General features: G+C 42.7%; 1 pseudogene; it reads right to left on the reverse strand.

Moving 5' to 3' along the window:
• Positions 1 to 12,341: 12,341 nt before the first annotated feature.
• Positions 12,342 to 13,296, reverse strand: LOC124961104 (delta(3,5)-Delta(2,4)-dienoyl-CoA isomerase, mitochondrial-like; annotated as a pseudogene).
• Positions 13,297 to 19,162: the final 5,866 nt, after the last annotated feature.

Here is a 19,162-nt window from a genome sequence, read left to right on the forward strand (position 1 = left end):
AGTTTTCTTAATGTGGATACTGAATTCCTTAACAATTTTCTCATACCTTTTCTGTCTGTAGGGTGCTTAGTGAAATCTGTTTTGTTAACATCGACCATCAGTTGTGTCACAACTAGTGTTGATCCAGAAGGGCATGCTTACAGGTCTGCCCATTCTTGGAGATACCAAACTCAAATTCACCAGCACCAGCTGTGTGAGTCAGAACAGCATGGGCAGCCTGAGATGTGCCTGTATTCATGCTTTTGATGGAGCCTATGTGCTCTGGTGCATCCTTGATAGTCACATAATATTTTCTGGCCTCATATTTCCATGGGGAGATGAGGTTTGCTGTATGCTAACCTCATTATAGTTCTTGAACATGGAAACTTAGGCAAGTCTACTACCACTGGCCATCAATCTATAGATATGATGGGATGGACAAAAGAACCATTAAAGCTGAGAAGGAGGATGTTGAGAAGGGAAAGTCCTCCATATAAACTGCAAACTGAGAGTGAGTGTGGTATCACCATTGACAGCTCCCCATGGAAATATGAGGCCAGAAAATATTATGTGACTATCAAGGATGCACCAGAGCACACAGGCTCCATCAAAAGCAAACCTTAACATAGTGACATTTTTTCTGCTATTATAAACTTTTCTCCCAAACCATATCCTTCTTAGTGTTTACAATCATGTAAATAGTATTTAAAAAAAAGAACTATGATGATATGTCTTTTCTTTCATTCTGGCCTTGATTTAGCAGTGGTTTTCAAACACCTGTGTTCTGGGGCTGAGCCCATTGTGAAAAAGCCATTTGCACAATTTAAAGCTTGTGGGTTGTTTATATGACTGTGGTTGTCTGAAGGCCACTGGAACCACAGAGAGGGAACTACAGATGAGGGGGAACTGCTGTGCTATAGTGTCTCCCCACCATGTTGTTATGCCTTTGCTCAACGCCACTTCAGGTTTCACTAGAGAGGGTTGATGAGTCAATTGTAGAGCATTGTAATCTGTTTCTTGGTTCTTGGGGGAAATTCCTCAAGATCAGAGAGCTACTTCAGTGCAGGGTATATATACGGAAGTGTATAATGAGGCAGAGACAGTGAGCATTTAGGGCTGGCTTGTTACAAGGCAAGAGAGGGTGATATTCACCTTGGAGATGTGTGGACAGCTTGGTTAGAGGCCTAAATGCCCTAAAAGGACTAACATAGGCTTTTTTTCTTTGGTTAGGATAGGGGGTGGGATTGCCATGGCAAGGATTCCCGAAGTGCAGGTAATCACGTCATCCACCTGGACTTTGTGAAAATTGAGAGCATACCATCATTCTTGAGTCCACCTCTAACTGAGGTCATGTAATTGCCAACTAACACTTAAAGCAGCTTGTTGGTGTATGTGGGATCTTGGGAACTGGGAATATAACATGTAGCATTAGGTCTCCTTCTGGATGTGGATAGAGACTGACACCTGTGGGTCAGTTGGGACATTTTTACAGTGGCTCCTCTCTCACATCTTATCCTACCATATACCTTTTCCTTCTATATCTGCTCCTCTCCAACTAACTACCTATATTAATATTTTCTGAGTGTCTTCAACATTTCTCTACTTCCCTTTGGGAAGATACCAGTGCATTTTAATTTACATTCTGGGTATTTGGTGGCAGAGTAAGTCCAAATAAATAGAAAATTTAAATCTCCTTGTGTATCTTCTTTCTTTCCTTTTGCTCTTTTAGAAGATGACACATAAGATGACAAGGGTTCTTATTGGAAAAGTCTCTTTAGTTAATGTTTTTGTCACTTGAGTTTTTGATTGTTACCCCTCCTCGTAAAAATCTTTATCAAGAGAAATTTCCTCATCTACCGAAAAATAGTTTCTTTCATTTACGTTGCTGCAAGCTGAGTAGTTTGGTGGGCTAGGGTTGTGGCTCTGTGCCTCTCATGTGTAAGGCCCAGGAGCTGATTCCTAGTAGTTCAGGAGGAAACAAGAAGATTGGTGTTTCTTGTCCCCAAGAGATGTTTATTATGGATTTTTTTTACATGCATCTCTCCCTTAAAAGGCCGAGTAAAAAGTAGACTAATAAGGCAGTAATAACCATTAAAGCTGTTTGACTTCAGTTATAAAATGTTGTTTTCCTGCTTTAGGTGACTTCTAAGCACCTAAGGGATGACATCATGAACTAATATTTTTCTGCATTGACATCTTAATCTGACTACCTTTCACATCCCACTTCACTTACACCCTAAGAGTTATTTTCTACTGTTTGTAATGTGTGTTTTTCTAAGTGATTGATTGTATACAACTCAATTTTACATAATGACTTCTTTTTTTTTGGTTTGTTTTACCCTTCTGGCATTTCTTACAGAAGTCTTGCAGGGGATTTGGGAGCCAAAAAGAAAAAGAAGAAACAGAGGAGGGAAAAGGAGAATCCAAATTCTGGAGGCACCAAGTCCAACTCTGCATCTGATTCCCAGGAGATTAAAATTCAGCTGCCTTCAAAAGTGAGAGCCTGTTTTCATTTTACCTCTGTGGTTCCTCTGTGCAGATGAGAGCAGGTTTGTGCAGTGTAGCATCCTACTGGACCAGATACTCTGTAGTTAGCCATTTTGCTGTGACTGTGTTTGAATGGCATAGTAGCTGGAAGGTATTTATAGCTGCCCTAAAACCAACTCTGACACCCACCTAAGAAGTACTTCTATGCTTGTGTGTGTGTGTTTGTGTGGATACCTTCTCTTTCTCAGTTCTTTAGTATTTATATTGTAGTTGTTAGAAGAAAGTCTCAGTGTGAGCTTGCAAGGTTTTTTGAAATCACACTTAATATTTGATTATTTTAGTTCAGAAGATATTCACATTTTGATTTTTCTGGGTGTCTGTCTAATTACCTGCCTAGCACAACATCATCTGTCATCAGATTTTAGCGGGAGCATGGGTAAGTCTTATGTTGACTTTGAATCAGACCAGTGTCAGTGACCATTTCTCATTCTGTTGTCAAGGGTGGGGAATATCTTCTAACATTCTCCCCAAAGAAACACCCATTGTAGACTAAACCAGAAATTGTCCAGCTGGGCCCCCTGTTGGCTGACTGCTAGTGGAGCAGAGGGTTGGTTGTGCAGTATAGGTGTCTGGTGGTGCAGATGGCACCCACCCCTGTCTGTGGACCCAGTCTCCCTCATGCTGGCTAAGAATATAGCCCATGTGGGGGGTCTCCCAGGAAGTGCAGAGCCCTCTTGATATAGAACACCCAGAGCCCAAAGGAACAGAATTAGAAAGTATAACAAAATCAAGATGATTTTGATGGTTGTGACTCCAAATAAGTTTTCCCAGGTGGTGTGTGATGTCTTGACAATGACCCAAGACCTTGAGCTTGACCCTGGCTCCATTGCTTATGGACTGATTACCTTTACCTAAGGTATCACACCTCAAAACTAAGTCCTCATCTAGAGTGTGTTCCTTCTCCCCAACTCACAGGCTGTCATGATGTTAAAATAAGATAATTTTTATTAAAGAATTTGTATTACAAAGCACTGCATATGTTGCAGGTATTACCATTATGCAGGGTTTTGTATTTAATTATTTTTCTTATATTGAGCTTATATTCTGTCACATAAAATGAATCTTGTGGGTAGTTTTTTGTTGTTTTTGTTGTTGTTATTATTACCTGCTCTACAACAAAACCAGGAATCATTGAAAAGGAAAATGACTTGCTCCAGTTTTGCCCTGACTGACTTTGTGGTGAGAGAAAAAAGTGGAGTCTTCCTCCCTAGCTTTTCAACTTGCTTCTCAGGTAATAAATACTCTGTCCACTAGCCATAAGTTCCAAGGTAACTCATACGAGAATACCACAATGAGTTTGCAAACTCTTTCTCCCATTTCTAAGATAAACACAGCATCACTTACCTGCAGTTGTGGCATCTCCTTTTGCTTCTACCATCCCATCAGCTTCCCCCATCTCCCCACCCTCGTAAATCTGAGCCCTTTGCTCACCTTGATCTCTGATGCAGAAGTGGAGCCAAACAGGGCAGGAGGAACTGCAAGTATTATCTAGTTGAGAGTTTCTTTTCTTTCTTAAACTAGGAGCAAGTCAGCAGTGTTATAATGGGTGTTTTCCTTCTTTGTATTGTTTAAAAACAGGTGCTTTTCCCCCTTAGACTCTATCAGCTCTAGATAACATTGTAATTTAAAATGGACTGCATTTGGAGAACATTCTCTTTCCCTCCCTCCCTTCCTTCCTTCCTTCCTTCCTTCCTTCCTTCCTTCCTTCCTTCTTTCCATCTGTGCTGGGGATTAAACCAGGGACTTGTGCATGCCAAGCAGGTGCTCTACCCCAGAACTACCTCTCCAGCCCCTTCTTATAGACATTTTAGAGGTGGAGGACTTGGACATTTTCCCCAAGGCATTAAATTTAGCAAATAATGGTTAAAGAATGGCAGTGGTGAGTAGTATTCCCCATGAAGCAAATGTAGAAGAAAAGGAGAATACATGTCTTTTACAGAGGAATATAATAGTGAGCACTTAATATGGAACTAATATACATTCTCACCTTTCTCCTCAGGTTGTGCAGTTATGGAAGGATGAATAGATTTAGGAATTTATCATAGGGCAGGAGGTATAGCTCAATGGTAGAGCACTTACTTAGTGTGTGCTTCGCCCTAGAAAGAAAACAATAAAAGAAAGAATTTATCATAGGTGGTTTTCCTTATTGATTTTTCACCATGGATTTGAAACTTGTGCTTACTTAAATCTACTTTCAAAGATCTTTTAAATAAGGCTGGGGTGCAGCCCCATGGTAGAATACTCATCTGTGGGGGTTCCCGGGAACCCCAGCCTTGGGCGTGGTCAAGATGGCGCCTGACGCTGAGCCAAAAGCGGCCAGCTATACAGTAAACAACCAGCGAATTCCAATGATTGGCTAGTTAACGATGTGACTAGAGCATGCCCCCTCGTGTACCCATCCTGTGCCTGCAGCTGTCCGCGTTTATCTCATGTACTCTCCCCTGATTGATTGAAGTGTATATAAGCCTGGTGGGTGGGAGAGCGAGGCGGAACGGAACGGACGGAGCGGAAGCGGCGGCGATGGCGGCGACGGCGGCAGCAGCAGCAGCAGCAGCAGCGGCTGGAGCTGAGCTGGAAGGAGGGAGTACGCAGGAGTGGAAGAAGCTGGGAAAAGGGGAGCTGGGAGTGCGCAGAAGCTAGGGGTAAGAGAAGCGTAGGAAAGGAACTGTGCACAATAAACTTCCAAAGCTTCAGACATTTGTCGTGTCTCTCTCTGCGGCCAGAGGGGACCCGATAACTGGCGCCGAAACCCGGGAAGATGAAGGCCTTATAAAAGAAAACAAGGTAAGATATTTGAAAGAATTTTTTTTGTATACAAGTTGAACCGGTTATAAAAAAAAAGTTAAAGGGTGTCAGGATGCGCCATTGGCGGTCCTGGGGACACGCGGAGTGCGGTCCGGTTGAAAGGTATCAGGAGTCCTGACGCGTAGAACGCGGGTTGAAAGGTATTGGGGTCCTGACGCGTGGAACGCGGGTCTCGGGTCGCACCATTAGCGGTCCTGACGCGTGGAACGCGGGTTGAGGGGTACCGGGATCCTAACGCGTAGAACGCGGGTCGGAGGGGTATCGGGACACGCCATCAGCGGTCCTGGCGCGTGGAACGCGGTCTAATTAAAGTGAAAGTAGAAACACGTTAGAAGCGGTCCTACGTGAAAAGCCGCTATAAAAATTTTAATGCGCACTTGATAGTTTTCCCTTCAGTAATTTTGTTGCTCCTGGCAGTTAGGCCACTATTTGTTATTGTAATTACCATAACTAAAGCTATTCAAATTAGTAACAATGGGGTCTGAAACGTCTAAATTCAGAATGCAGTTACCCCTTAGGGAGTTATTGAAAAACCATGGAACACCATTGAAGGAAAAAACAGCTAAAGTATTTCTTGATACTGTGGAAAGGATTTCCCCTTGGTTTTTGGATGAGGGCCTTTTGAATATCCTACAGTGGGAACAGCTGGGAAAAGACCTTCGTATAGCGGATAGGCAAAATCCTTTGCCAGTAGGCACTATGGCTATTTGGTCTCTTATTAAATCCTGTCTGCAAGATAAAAACAAAAAACCTTCACTCATTGAACCTTTAGCTGAGGGAAGACAGGTTTTGAAAGAAATAAAAGAGGAACGTTCATATCTTTCTCAAAATTCAGAAAAAAGGGAACTAAGTCTAACACAAAGAACCCCCAAAAGGAATAACCAAGTGGTAGTGAAAACTTAAGAACAAGGGGAAAGGGTAGGAGAAACCTAAGCCTAATAAAAAGAGCTTCAAAATTTGTAGAACCTGCCTGTATTTGAGGAGCAAATGGAGATACCATCAACCATTGGAAAACTTTAAAGAGGCAGTTAAGACTATTGGAGACAGCTATGCAGAGCAGTGTTATCTGGAGCTAATTGGGGAAGCTCAGTGGCAAGAAATAGCTGTTGAAACTGCTTGCAGAAACATAGTGGCAAGGTTTCCCGATAGAAATGTTAATAGGAGAAGGCCAATACGTTTCAATAGATGCACAAAATCAGCAGCAAGGAGGTAATGCCCTAACAAAAGATAAGAGATAACTATAGTAAAATCTGTTACACCTTATGCCCCAGGGCTATGTCCAAGATGCAGAAGAGGAAGTCATCGGAATAGTGCCTGTCAGCCTATTAGAGATAGGGAGGATAATTTCCTAGGGTCGAATCCTGAACTTCAAAAAAACGGGAGACAGGGCCCTCCCCGGGGCCCGCAACAAATATACGGGGTAATTCAACAAGTTCCCCGACGGTGGTATCCTCCCACAGAGAAGGGGAGCGCAGAGCCACCTCAGGAAGTGCCGGATTGGACATCTGTGCCACCTCCAGACTCATACTAACCCCAGATATGGGGGTGCAGATGATTGATACTGATTGGCATGAAAAAATCCCACAAAATAGTGTAGGACTATTACTAGGTAGAGGTTCCTCAACACTAAAAGGACTTATAGTACACCCAGGGGTTATTGATCCTGATTTCACTGGACAAATAAAAGCCTTGGTCTCTTCACCAAAAGGAATTACGGTCATCTCTCCAGGGGATCGCATTGCACAAATGCTTATATTGCCCAGTCGACATTCCTTGTGGCCCAGTGAAAATACAAATAAAAGACAAGGAGGTTTTGGATCAACAGGAACCACTTTAATAAACCTTACTATGGATATGGAACAGAGGCCCCTCCTAAAATTAAAAGTGGGAAATATGGAATTTAGAGGTTTATTAGATACAGGAGCAGACAAAAGTATTATCAGTGCAATGGTCTGGCCAAAGCACTGGCCATTGATCACAGCAGCTCAGAGCTTGAGAGGCTTAGGAGTAGCAGAGAGCCCCAATCAAAGTGCTTCCTCATTATCATGGAAAGATACAGAGGGACACACAGGAATATTTCAGCCATATGTCTGTAATGTTCCTATTAGCCTATGGGGACGAGATGTCCTGCAGCAAATGGATATGAAACTCACCACTGATCAGATTTACCAAGGGACTCCTGTAAGAAATATGTTACAAAATATGAATTATGATGATAAAAAAGGATTAGGAAGACATAGCCAAGGATCTACCCAACCACTGCCTTTACTTCCACCAAAAAATGATTCTCATGGATTGGGTTTTTCCTAGGGGCCACTGATAAACCATCAATCCCTATAATATGGAAAGATGATAAGCCTCGCTGGATTCCACAGTGGCCCCTAACAAAAGAAAAGCTAGAGGCAGCTCATAAGTTAGTACAAGAGCAGGTACAAGCAGGTCATTTACAACATTCTACCTCTCCTTGGAATACTCCAATATTCTTAACAAAGAAAAAATCAGGAAAATGGAGGTTATTATATGATTTAAGAGCCATAAACGAACAAATGTACCCTATGGGACCCGTCCAATGTGGACTCCCTCTTGTTACTGCACTACCAAAAAATTGGCCTACTATTATTCTGGATTTAAAAGATTGCTTTTTCTCTATACCCTTACACAAAAATGATTGTTGGAGATTTGCCTTTACTTTGCCCTCTCTTAATCACACTCAGCCTGACCAGAGATTCGAATGGACTGTGTTGCCTCAAGGTATGGCTAACAGTCCTACTATATGTCAAATATACGTAGATAAAGCGTTAACAACTACTAGACAAAAGTTTAAGAGATTGTTGATTTATCACTATATGGACGACATACTTATTTGCCATCCAGAAAAAGAAGTTTTGTTAGAAGCATTACAATTTATAACTCAAGCATTAGAAAAAAGAGGACTAACGATAGCCCCTGAAAAATTACAATTAGAGGAGATCCAAGAATATCTGGGTACAAGGCTCACTGCTACTACAGTCAGACCAATAAGGTTGACCATCAGGACAGATCAATTGAATACCTTGAACGATTTTCAGAAACTCTTAGGTGACATTAACTGGATCAGATCCTACTTAAAATTATCCACAGGGGAATTAAAACCTTTATTCGATATATTAAAAGGTAATCCTGACTTGAATTCCCCTAGGAAACTTACTCCTGAAGCACGGATATCCTTACAGCTAGTAGAGAATAGACTTCAGCAGTGTTACGTTGATCGTTGTGATCCTACTCAACCATTAAGTTTAATCATAATCTCAGAGAAGCATACCCCTTTTGGCATAGTTTGGCAAGGAGGACCTCTGCAAAGTATAAATCTCCCTAGCTCTCCGGCTAAAACATTGCAATCATATCCCCAAGCTATTGCTCAGGTAATATTCAAGGGAATAGAATCTTGCATTACTGTTTTTGGAATCCATCCGTCTATTATTATAACTCCTTATTCCACTCAGCAAATTAAATGGCTAATTAATAATGATGATGATTGGTCAGTATTATATTGTTCCACTTCAGCTCAGTTCAATAACCATTATCCCCAACATCCCTGGATTCAATTCTGTAAAAATACTCCCATAGTTTTTCCAAAAGTGACTAGTGTCCAGCCTCTTAAAGACTGTGTAACCATTTTTACTGATGGCTCCAAAAATGGAGTAGGTGCAGTACTTATCGGTAAACAACTTCATACCATAATAGTTCCACCCAACTCCGCACAGGTTACTGAACTTGCAGCTGTAATATTAGCCTTTAAATTAGCAGATAATCAGCCATTCAATCTTCTATCTGATAGCTTATATATCGTTAACGCTTTACAGGTTCTTGAAACGGTACCCCATATTTCTTCCATGTCCACGGTAGCTTCTTATTTTACTACGCTACAAAACCTTATCCTACAGCGTAAACATCTATTCTACGTAGGACATATTAGAGCTCATTCTAATTTACCAGGACCTTTGGCCAATGCTAATGACTTGGTAGATATGGCCACCAAATCAATTTTTGTTTTTTCCATAGAGGAACAAGCAAAACTCTTTCATGAAAAATTTCATGTAAATTCCACTACTTTGAGCAGAAAATTTCCTATATCTAAATGTATGGCTCGACAAATAGTAAAAAATTGTCAACATTGTGCTCCTTTAATCCCAGTACAATCCTTTGGAGTTAACCCTAGGGGACTGCTGCCTGGTCATATTTGGCAGATGGATGTAACCCATATTTCTGAATTTGGTACTGTTAAGTATGTACATGTGTCAGTAGACACTGCTTCAGGGGTCATTATGGCTTCTGCTCATTCTGGAGAAAAGGTAAAAGATGTCATTCAACACTGCCTACAAGCATTTGCTGGCTGGGGCATACCTAAAGTTATTAAAACAGATAATGGTCCTGCTTATACTTCCAAAAGCTTCCGGTTGTTTTTACAAACATTTAACATCCAATCAGTCACTGGCATCCCCTATAATCCTCAGGGACAGGGCATTGTGGAAAGAGCACATCTTACTTTAAAAAATTGTCTAAATAAACAAAAAGGGGGAATAGGAGCCTCCTACAAGTCTCCTAAAGATAAACTTAATTTAGTTCTTTTCATTCTAAATTTCTTAACTCTGGATAGGGACGGCCATTCTGCAGCTGATCGACATTATAATCCCCATAATACTCCTCAAGTATGGGCAAAATGGAAAGATATCCTGACAGGTTGTTGGAAAGGACCGGATCCAGTCCTTCGCTGGGTCCGAGGGTCTGTTTGTATTTTCCCACAGGATCAACAGACTCCAGTCTGGATTCCAGAAAGGCTAATCAGAGTTTTACAGCATGCAAGTGATGCTGCTCCTCCTCACAATGGCGAGTCTGAGCCTTCCTCCAATAACGAAAACTCAAACGGAAAGGCAAACCCGGAACCTATGGGCCATTGTTAGCCTGGCCATATTTTTCATTTCTGACTAACATATTTTTTATCCTTCCTTTTCTTGCTTTTCACCAATTTCTTTACAAGCCTGTCAATTCTACTGATGATTTTTCAGGTCGTGCTGCTTTTGGTGACAAGGATATTTCTAGCCTTTCTTTGCTTTAACAGGAGGAATTTCTGCACTTTGCCGTTGGAATCATACTACAGATCAGACCCAGAGTAGAGCAACTCGTTCTGCTGACCCTAGCTGTGATATTGTTTTTCCTCCTACGTCAGCTTGTGTATTTCCTCCCTTTTATGTTTCTACCAACTAACATTTCTAATAATACCTCTTAATTGTTCACGAACTGTGTGCTATCTTTCACAATACTGGAATGATTCTTTTGCTACCTGTGCAATTTGCACATTTCTATCTTCCTACCAGTCCTAGTTTCTGTTGCAGATATAGAATTGCCAGTGCTATTATCAAGAAGCAGGAGAGGCTTTGACATTGCAACAGCCGTGATCATTGCCACCACAGTCCTTGCAGTAGCAGCATTGACACAACCATAACAACGATCCTTCGGTCGAGAATGCAGCCGCAGCCTCACAGACCATAGAGACTCTATCAGAGAATGGACTCATTATAAGAACAAGTGGATACCTTGCAAGAACTTTTGGGACTGGGATGCGTTTATTCCCTGAGAGCTGCTTTGTGTTACCCGTATTGTAACTCCATTGGGACGTATATTGTTTCTGTATTTAATATGGCTATATGGTTCTTCTTCTGTTTATAGATTTGTCAAACAGTGGGCAAGCTTAGGAGCTATAGTGGTACTCCTCTGCCTTGGCCTTCTTCTCTTCATTCGTTTTGGCATGCATCTGCAAGCTAGCCAATAGAGATCAAATTATTTTCATCAGGCCATGACCGCCCTAAAGGCCGACAGCCCCCCATTAGTATGGCTCTTGATGCTGGATCGGTAGTCAAAGACGGGTAATGAAGGAGGTGGCTGTGTACCGACCTAAGACAGGAGCTGCAGCATGCTCTGCAGGCTCTGATGACGGGTAAGGACATATGCTGACCACTCAGCCTAAGACAGACACGGTCCCGAGCCTTAGTTTAATATTAAAGAAGGGGGATCTGTGGGGGTTCCCGGGAACCCCAGCCTTGGGCGTGGTCAAGATGGCGCCTGACGCTGAGCCAAAAGCGGCCAGCTATACAGTAAACAACCAGCGAATTCCAATGATTGGCTAGTTAACGATGTGACTAGAGCATGCCCCCTCGTGTACCCATCCTGTGCCTGCAGCTGTCCGCGTTTATCTCGTGTACTCTCCCCTGATTGATTGAAGTGTATATAAGCCTGGTGGGTGGGAGAGCGAGGGGGAACGGAACGGACGGAGCGGAAGCGGCGGCGACGGCGGCGACGGCGGCAGCAGCAGCAGCAGCGGCTGGAGCTGAGCTGGAAGGAGGGAGTACGCGGGAGTGGAAGAAGCTGGGAAAAGGGGAGCTGGGAGTGCGCAGAAGCTAGGGGTAAGAGAAGCGTAGGAAAGGAACTGTGCACAATAAACTTCCAAAGCTTCAGACATTTGTCGTGTCTCTCTCTGCGGCCAGAGGGGACCCGATACTCATCTACATTGGACTCTATCCCCAGTACCACAAAGACAAACAAAAGAGAAAGCATTTTAATAGTGAACTAGGGATGTTAATATTTATAAATGGTCATTTCATGTAGTAGGTTCTGGTTAATCTGATGTTGCTAACTAGTAGGACATAAACCACTGTGAGGGCTTCCTCATGGAGTCAGGATTACATTGATTCCTTTGGAAGAAAGATGTGCGTTCATATTTGCTGCAAAAAATTTACTTTTGATACATTAGTGTTAGAAGACTACTAGGAAAGAAAATTACCAAGACACATTCAGTGCAGACCCTGTCAAAAAAAAAAAAATATATATATATATATATTTCTTTATAACGTTTTATTGCCCAAAGAGAAAGTCCCGACTTGAAATCGGTGTCAAGAAGTCATGCTGAGGTCAGTAGGACGCTCTCCCCCAACCCCCCTCTGCACATAAAGAAGCAGGCACCACTTTGGGGAGGCTCAGAGCTTGGAGAAGGTGATTCTCTTGGCATTCTTCTTCTCCATCATGGCCTGGACGGACTTGATGTCCTGGGTTTGCACATGCTCATGTTTCAGGTCGCCATGTAGTTGAGGCCCTTGGACATGGGACGGTCGCAGGAGTACAGCAGGTTGATCTTCGTGCTCTGCACGGCCACCGGGCTCTTGCTGGCAACCTCGGCCGCCAGGGCAAAGGCTGCGTCCAGCATGAGCCTCTTGTCCCGGAACACGCAGCTGACCAGCCCACTGCTCAGGGCCTGTTCGCCATCATCTTGCGGGCAGTGAAGGCCAGTTCGTTGACCAGGCTCTAGTTCCGGATGCTCTTGGGCAGCTGCTATGGTGTCCCCACATCGGCAGCCAAGCCCACGTCCACCTCCTTCACCTGGAAGACCACGTCCTGAGCACAGTAGTAGTGATGAGGTCCACACCTGCTCCGACACATCCCCAGTGGATGGCAGTGATCACCAGCTTGGGGCACTTCTTGATGACACTGGTATCTGCTGATGAGGTCATGCAGGTACCAGCTGATGTGGGCCACATCGTCTCCTTCGGGCTGCAGCAGGTTTGAAGCCACGTCCATGAGGTCAATACCTGAAGTGAACATCTTTCCTGCACCAGAGATCACAACCGGCGGCATTCGGAGTCTTGAGTTATCTTGATGAAGCATTCCACCATCTCTCTCCAGAAGGTCTTATTCATGGCATTCCTTTTGTCTGGTCCGTTTAGCTGCACATGGAGAATGTGTTTCTGGGCAGCGGTCACCAGAAGGGACTCAGCTGTGGTCTGAGGCTTTGCAGGGGGCTGCTCTGGAGGCTTGCTCTTGTGCAGCAGAGCCCATGGGGTGAAGGCGAACGTTGAGGCCCTGTCGAATGGGTACTGTGAGTCGCCTTATCAGCAGGTTACAGAGATTGCTAGAAGCCATCATTGTAGCCGCCATCGTCCCCTCCACTGGGACTGACCGTCCTGCATAACCGACAGGAGGAAGTCAAGGGCTCAATATATTTTTGTAAGCCTGGTCTCTACTTTGCCTTTTTAAGCTAAATTGAAATTTAGCTTAAATGTGCTATGATCTCAATTCTATTGAAGCTGTAGTCTCTTAATAGATTGTGTTGTCGGGGTTGAAATGAATGGAAATTTTGTTTACCTAGAAATCAGTTACTTATAAGGTTGGAAGATCAAAAAAGACTTAAGCAAAAGGAATACTCCCAAAAGATAATAAATTAGACTAGGAAAAGTATTGGTAAATTCTTATGTGTCTTTAAGATGGCCCTTGTGATTCAGATCTCAATCAGTATGTAAGATAAACAGCTTACATAAATCATGGCAATCCTGCATCATGTTATTAGACTTCTGAGTGGAGGCATTAAACCTTTAACCTGCCTTCAGTTAGACTTCAGGACTTTGTTTCCTGGATCATTTTATTATCAAGAACCCTAGGGAACCAGTGAATTAAGCAACCTTAGGATAATCTGTGTTTAATAAAACCTGTTTTCTGCTGTGTCAAATGGATAAGCTTCCCAGGTTAAAATGATTTGCTCCCAAGTACAGATTTCAAAGGGGAGCAGAAGTCCAAAGGTACTGTTTATAAACCACTGAGGGTTGATCACACCTTTTCTTTGTGTCTGTAGTATGTTGACATACAACAAAACTGATGGCTCTGAAATTTCTTCTAAATATTTCAAAATTGCAGTGAAGAATATTCCTGGAGTGGTGTCAGGATTCTGACTTTTCAGTTTGCATATTGAGAAAAAGTCACTGATCTCCTTATTCAGTCCTCTGAATTGCCCTCCTCTCGTTTTAAGTATAGCCCATATCCTGTGTATAATGCATTATTTAAGGAATTAAAAAAACTGGAGAGTCTCCAAGAGCTGACGGGAATATTGGCTTTGAGAAGGGAGCTTTAGAATTTAAAGATGTTGTCCATCTTATAGACCAAGAATATGTTTTACTAAAAAGGAGGCTGGTTTTCAACACTGGGTTGGGGGGACAGATGGTAAGTGCTGAGGACTGGAATTGTTTTGGAGCTGCTGGCCTTCTGTCAGCAGGCTTGTCTCCAAGGAGCACTAGGGCTAGGAGAGGGCTAGGGGTGGTCCAGGAAGAAGGGCCGTGATGAGAGGGTTCCTTTCTTAGTCTTGTCCTTCCCAGCTTAGCACCAACTTCTGATTTCTTTTTCTTTCTTTTTTCTTTTAATTTAATGATCTAAAATTTCCTTTGTCTGCCTAGTTTCTGTTCTAGAAGTTATTTCCTTTGTGCCCCCATTTGTTAGTGCATAGCATTAAACCTGGCAGTGTAACCGAGGCTTGTGGCTGCCTGGCTGCTGTATGACAGTAATGCATGCCCTGCATGTCACTCCTTTTGATTTCCCCTCCCAGAGGAGCAGTGGTGGGACCATTGCAGATAGGTGGGAACCTGAAACAAAGGGTGCTTCCATTTACTGTAGATTTCCCAAACTGCCATAGCCCCTTTTGAACTACAGAACTGTTGTTATTGGTAGCAGAATATGTTTGCTTATCTCCTAGTATGTTAACCTACTAGAGCTGCAGCCTCCAGCCGACTTCGAGGAGGTTGGGCAGTGTTTAGGGATGGCAGTCTCCAAGGCAGATAAACGTGCACCTGCCCCAGGTTCAAGAGCAGTGGCAGCTTCCTCATACCTTGTGTCTCTGTGTCTTTGCTGTTCTAGAATCCCACCATCCCCATGCAGAAGCTACAGGATATCCAGAGAGCAATGGAGCTATTCTCCACATACCAGGGCCCTGCCAGGACATTGACAAGGTTGCAAAATGCAGATACCAGTTTTGGGATACACTGCCAATACCCAAACTAAGTAAGCTCTTCAATTCCACCCCTTCAAAAAACAACAAGGGTTGATTAAAAAACAAGGGTTGATTAACAACAATCAAAAATATAAAATAGACTTAACTTCACCTATGTCATTTGTTCCATACCATAGATTCAAATTTTATATAGAAGTAATATTTGTCTTTTTAAAATATGTTAGTGACATTGGATTCCAATTATAATGTTTTTATCTGGCTTGTATCCCTATTACAGTATCCGCTTTCCCCACACTTGAATATGATATAAAATTTTAGATAATATTATAGATATTATGGTATGTGTGTGATTCTCCTGCCACCTTTCTTCTTCTCAGTCACGGAGTTGTTTTTCGTAAACATAAACTTTTAGCATTTTCACCTCTCAGTTATTCTATAAGACACAAAAGTTTTTCCCTATCTTATTGAAATGTACAGTTTTATATCATTTAATGATAGGATTCTGAACACTCAACAATGGCATGAGTACCAGTTCAGTAGCATCCTAGTGTCACATGGGAATTAGAGCACATAATGAAGGTGAAGATCTCATACTTCAGTACACTAAGAAACTACCATGGCGCCTCACCCCCAATGCTTTCCTGTTCTATCAGATTTTGATTAGACTTTTACCAATGAAGTCACCATAAACATAATTGAATTGTTCCTTTTCCCATTATGGAAAAAAGACAGTATTCATAAATGCCATAAAGTGTTTAAAAATGCACAACAGAAATCTCCTACTTTGTATTATGTGTATGTGAAAGTAATTGTCACATAATAATTTCTACTTTTGTTTTTAGTTCAGGTTCTGAGTCTGTTTCATACAAAGAGTTTCCAGTAAAAATTGTAAATAGCCCAGTTATGTGCAAATAGTCCATTTTGTCAAGTATAAATCAAGAAGCAATTCTTTTCTATGTCTTCAAATATTAGTTTTCAAACTTTTGAAAGGTGCTACACCTCTCCCACCCACTCTTACCCATCAGGTTAAAAATTTGTGAGCTTCTGAGTGGGAAATAAGGACTGGGATATAGCTCAGGGGTAGAGCACTTGCCTGGCATGCATGAGGTCCTGGGTTCAACATTCAGCACTGCAAAAAACAGAAGAGAAAAATCCAGGCATGGTGGTGCATACCTATAATCCCAGCTCCTTGGGAGGCTAAGACAGGAGGATTACAAATTTGAAGCTAGCCTGAGCAAGTTAACAAGACCCTGCCTCAAAATGAAATATTGAAAGGGTTGTGGATGTAACTCAGTGATAGAATACCCATGGGCTCTAACCCTGGTACAAAAGTTAAGAAGAAGAAGAAGGAAATGATTTTCACTTGCCTTTTTTCTTTTGATTTCTAAAAATGTATTTAGTAATGGGGGAAGATTCTTTAAAAAGAATTTATTGGATTTTTAATTGCATTCAGTTGAATGGACCTTGACTGAGGAGTCTAGGTCTGTTGGCTTGAATGTTTTGGGTTAAGCTGGATACTACTCACCCAACTGCTGTCCCATCCTACAGAGAAAAAAGCCATTTATAACCAGCATCTAACCTTAGGTCACCTTTTTGGGATGATAACCAAGGTGTGATGCCGTCCAGTGGAGTCAGTTTGGTGCAGGAGAGCCTCACCAGTAGTGAGGCTCTTGAATTCAGAATGGTTTATTGATGACTCAGGAAACCTGGGAACTCTGGCACTCGAGGAGAGCCGGCTTATATCCCCTCCAGGAGGTGAAGGGTAGGGCTGACGCCAATTATGTGAAGATTAGGCAAGGAGCTAGCTGTCCAATTACGGTAAAGGTCAAAAAGAGCAGGCACGATCAGGAGCACTCCAGAACCTGTGCATGCATTGTGTGCGTGGACATAATTGAATATGGCCAATGATAAATCACCTGGGTGTGCTTATGCTAATTAAACTTCTCACCACCAATGTGATCAAAACAACCTCTGGCTGTCTGCCAGGCGCCATCTTGGCATAGTCCGAATGGCATAGCCCCCAACAAAGGTGTTCATACTATTGTGGTCTAGGGGTGCTGGGTTCCTTGTCCCTGTTCAGCAAAAAAAAAAAAAAAAAAAAAAAATTAAAGAACAGGACACAGAGGTAGCAAACAAGTGGGAGGTTTATTGCAAAAGTGACAGAGATAAACTTCTTTGGAGAAAAGAGGCACCAGAGCTTGGAATGCAGTGTGGGGAGTATTGGCTTGTTCTTTTTATGGTCTGTGTAATTTCCTCCTTTCCTTATTTCTCCCCTGAACAAGCTCGCCTCACTATTATTCATTGGTGCCTCATCTGTCCATGTGTCTGTTTTACTTTTTCTACTGGGTCACCCTATTTAGGAGCATGAGTAGGGAAGTATCTATCTGATTGGGCCCCCCACTTGTGTCCACAAGCACTTTCATCAGCCAGGAGGTTGACCTCATCAGAAGGCCCTCTCCATGCTCCTTTGTTCTGGCCCTGCCCCTGAACCTCCTCACTTGTGATCTTGTCCTGACTACCTAAGCCCTTCTACATGTCATCACTACTTTGTCCTTTTGCAAAATCCTTGCACAGATTTTCAGGTCCTGGAACTCTTCATGCTCACTTCAGTTGAGAGACCATAGGTGAAGGAGGCCAGGTTGTGGGAAAAGAGTGAATGTGAGGTTGAGGAGGACATTTGGAGGTCAGATTCTGCTGCTTCATTCTTGTGCATCCAGAGGGTGGTCAGTTTGGAGCTGACCCCAGCTCTTTGGAGTTGTTTGTATGGAATGGTTGTAGACACAGCATGAGAGTCAATCACCAAGCTGTAGTCAGGGACTTTGTATAGGAGGGACAGGGAATTTGGTCCTCTGGGTTGACTTGAGGAAGTCTATGGAGATGAATTGGTAAAGTGAAGATAAAAGAAGAATAACTGGGTTAAGGATTAGACAAGAGATGGAAGCTCGTACAAACCCTGTGACTTCTCCTTGCAGAAAGGTTCTGTGATAAGAACCAGGTCCTGAGGTTCTTTCAGTCATCAGTTGTTTGTTGAATGTTATTAACTGTCAGGCAGAGTATTTAGCACATGCTCCAGAACCAGTGGTGGGAAAGCAGGACAAATGGTGGCCAGGCAGGGTGAGGAGGAGAACATATTTTAGGTAGGAAAAAGCTTTAGTCAGGGAGAGATGCCATGGGAAAATGATGCATAAATGGCTATCTGACAAAGTTCCAGGGGTGATCTGCATATTGACCAAGGCAGGACTTCAGTAGAAGAAAGGACCAGGAAGGCCCTGAGCTGGGCCCTGAGGCAAGCCTGAGAGAGGTCAGTGTGGTCAGTGCACTGGGAGCAAGGGGCAGAAGTGAGGGAAGAAGACAGCATGAGAGAGAGCCTGCATTTTATTCCAGCTCCAAGGGGTGTTCTGCAGAGGATGAACTGGAAGAAGGAATATTTCCATAGAGACTGATGGTGTGAACTACATTGCTAGTAGAGCAATTGGAAAGAAATCACCAGTCTTAAAATTAGTTTTAGGTTTTGCTGCTGGAAGGGGTCAAAATTCACTCACACACTCTTCCGCCCAGTTTGTAGAACTGTGGAATAAGAAGAGAACAGCTCTAAAGCTGTCATATCAAACCTGTGTTGCTCACAGTTGTGCTGTGTGGTGAATCCACAACCTAAGTTTGAGGCTAAGAAATCACTATCATTTCATGATGCCATCTTTGTCATTGGGTGACAAAGGATTCCTCCTTTGATTTAACTGGTAAAGTGACCGTTATTCTACACCACCACTTCACTTTATTGTTTCAACCTAGAGGATGATGAAATAATAGCATGTTTTTAAGCAGGATTAAACTCAAGCATGCCAAATCTGATTTCGTTTATATTGCTGATCACTTGAGTGTTGTCAGAATGCTTTGGTAATTTTTTTCCTTTTGTTTTCTTATATTTCTTTCCAGATGAAGTCATAACCTCTCATGGTGCAATTGAAGCAGACAAGGACAACGTACATGGAGAACCAAATTCTTTGCCACAGGGTTTTATCTGGGAAACTT

This window comes from Sciurus carolinensis, chromosome 12 (assembly GCF_902686445.1).
Source record: "Sciurus carolinensis chromosome 12, mSciCar1.2, whole genome shotgun sequence".
NCBI lineage: Eukaryota > Metazoa > Chordata > Mammalia > Rodentia > Sciuridae > Sciurus > Sciurus carolinensis.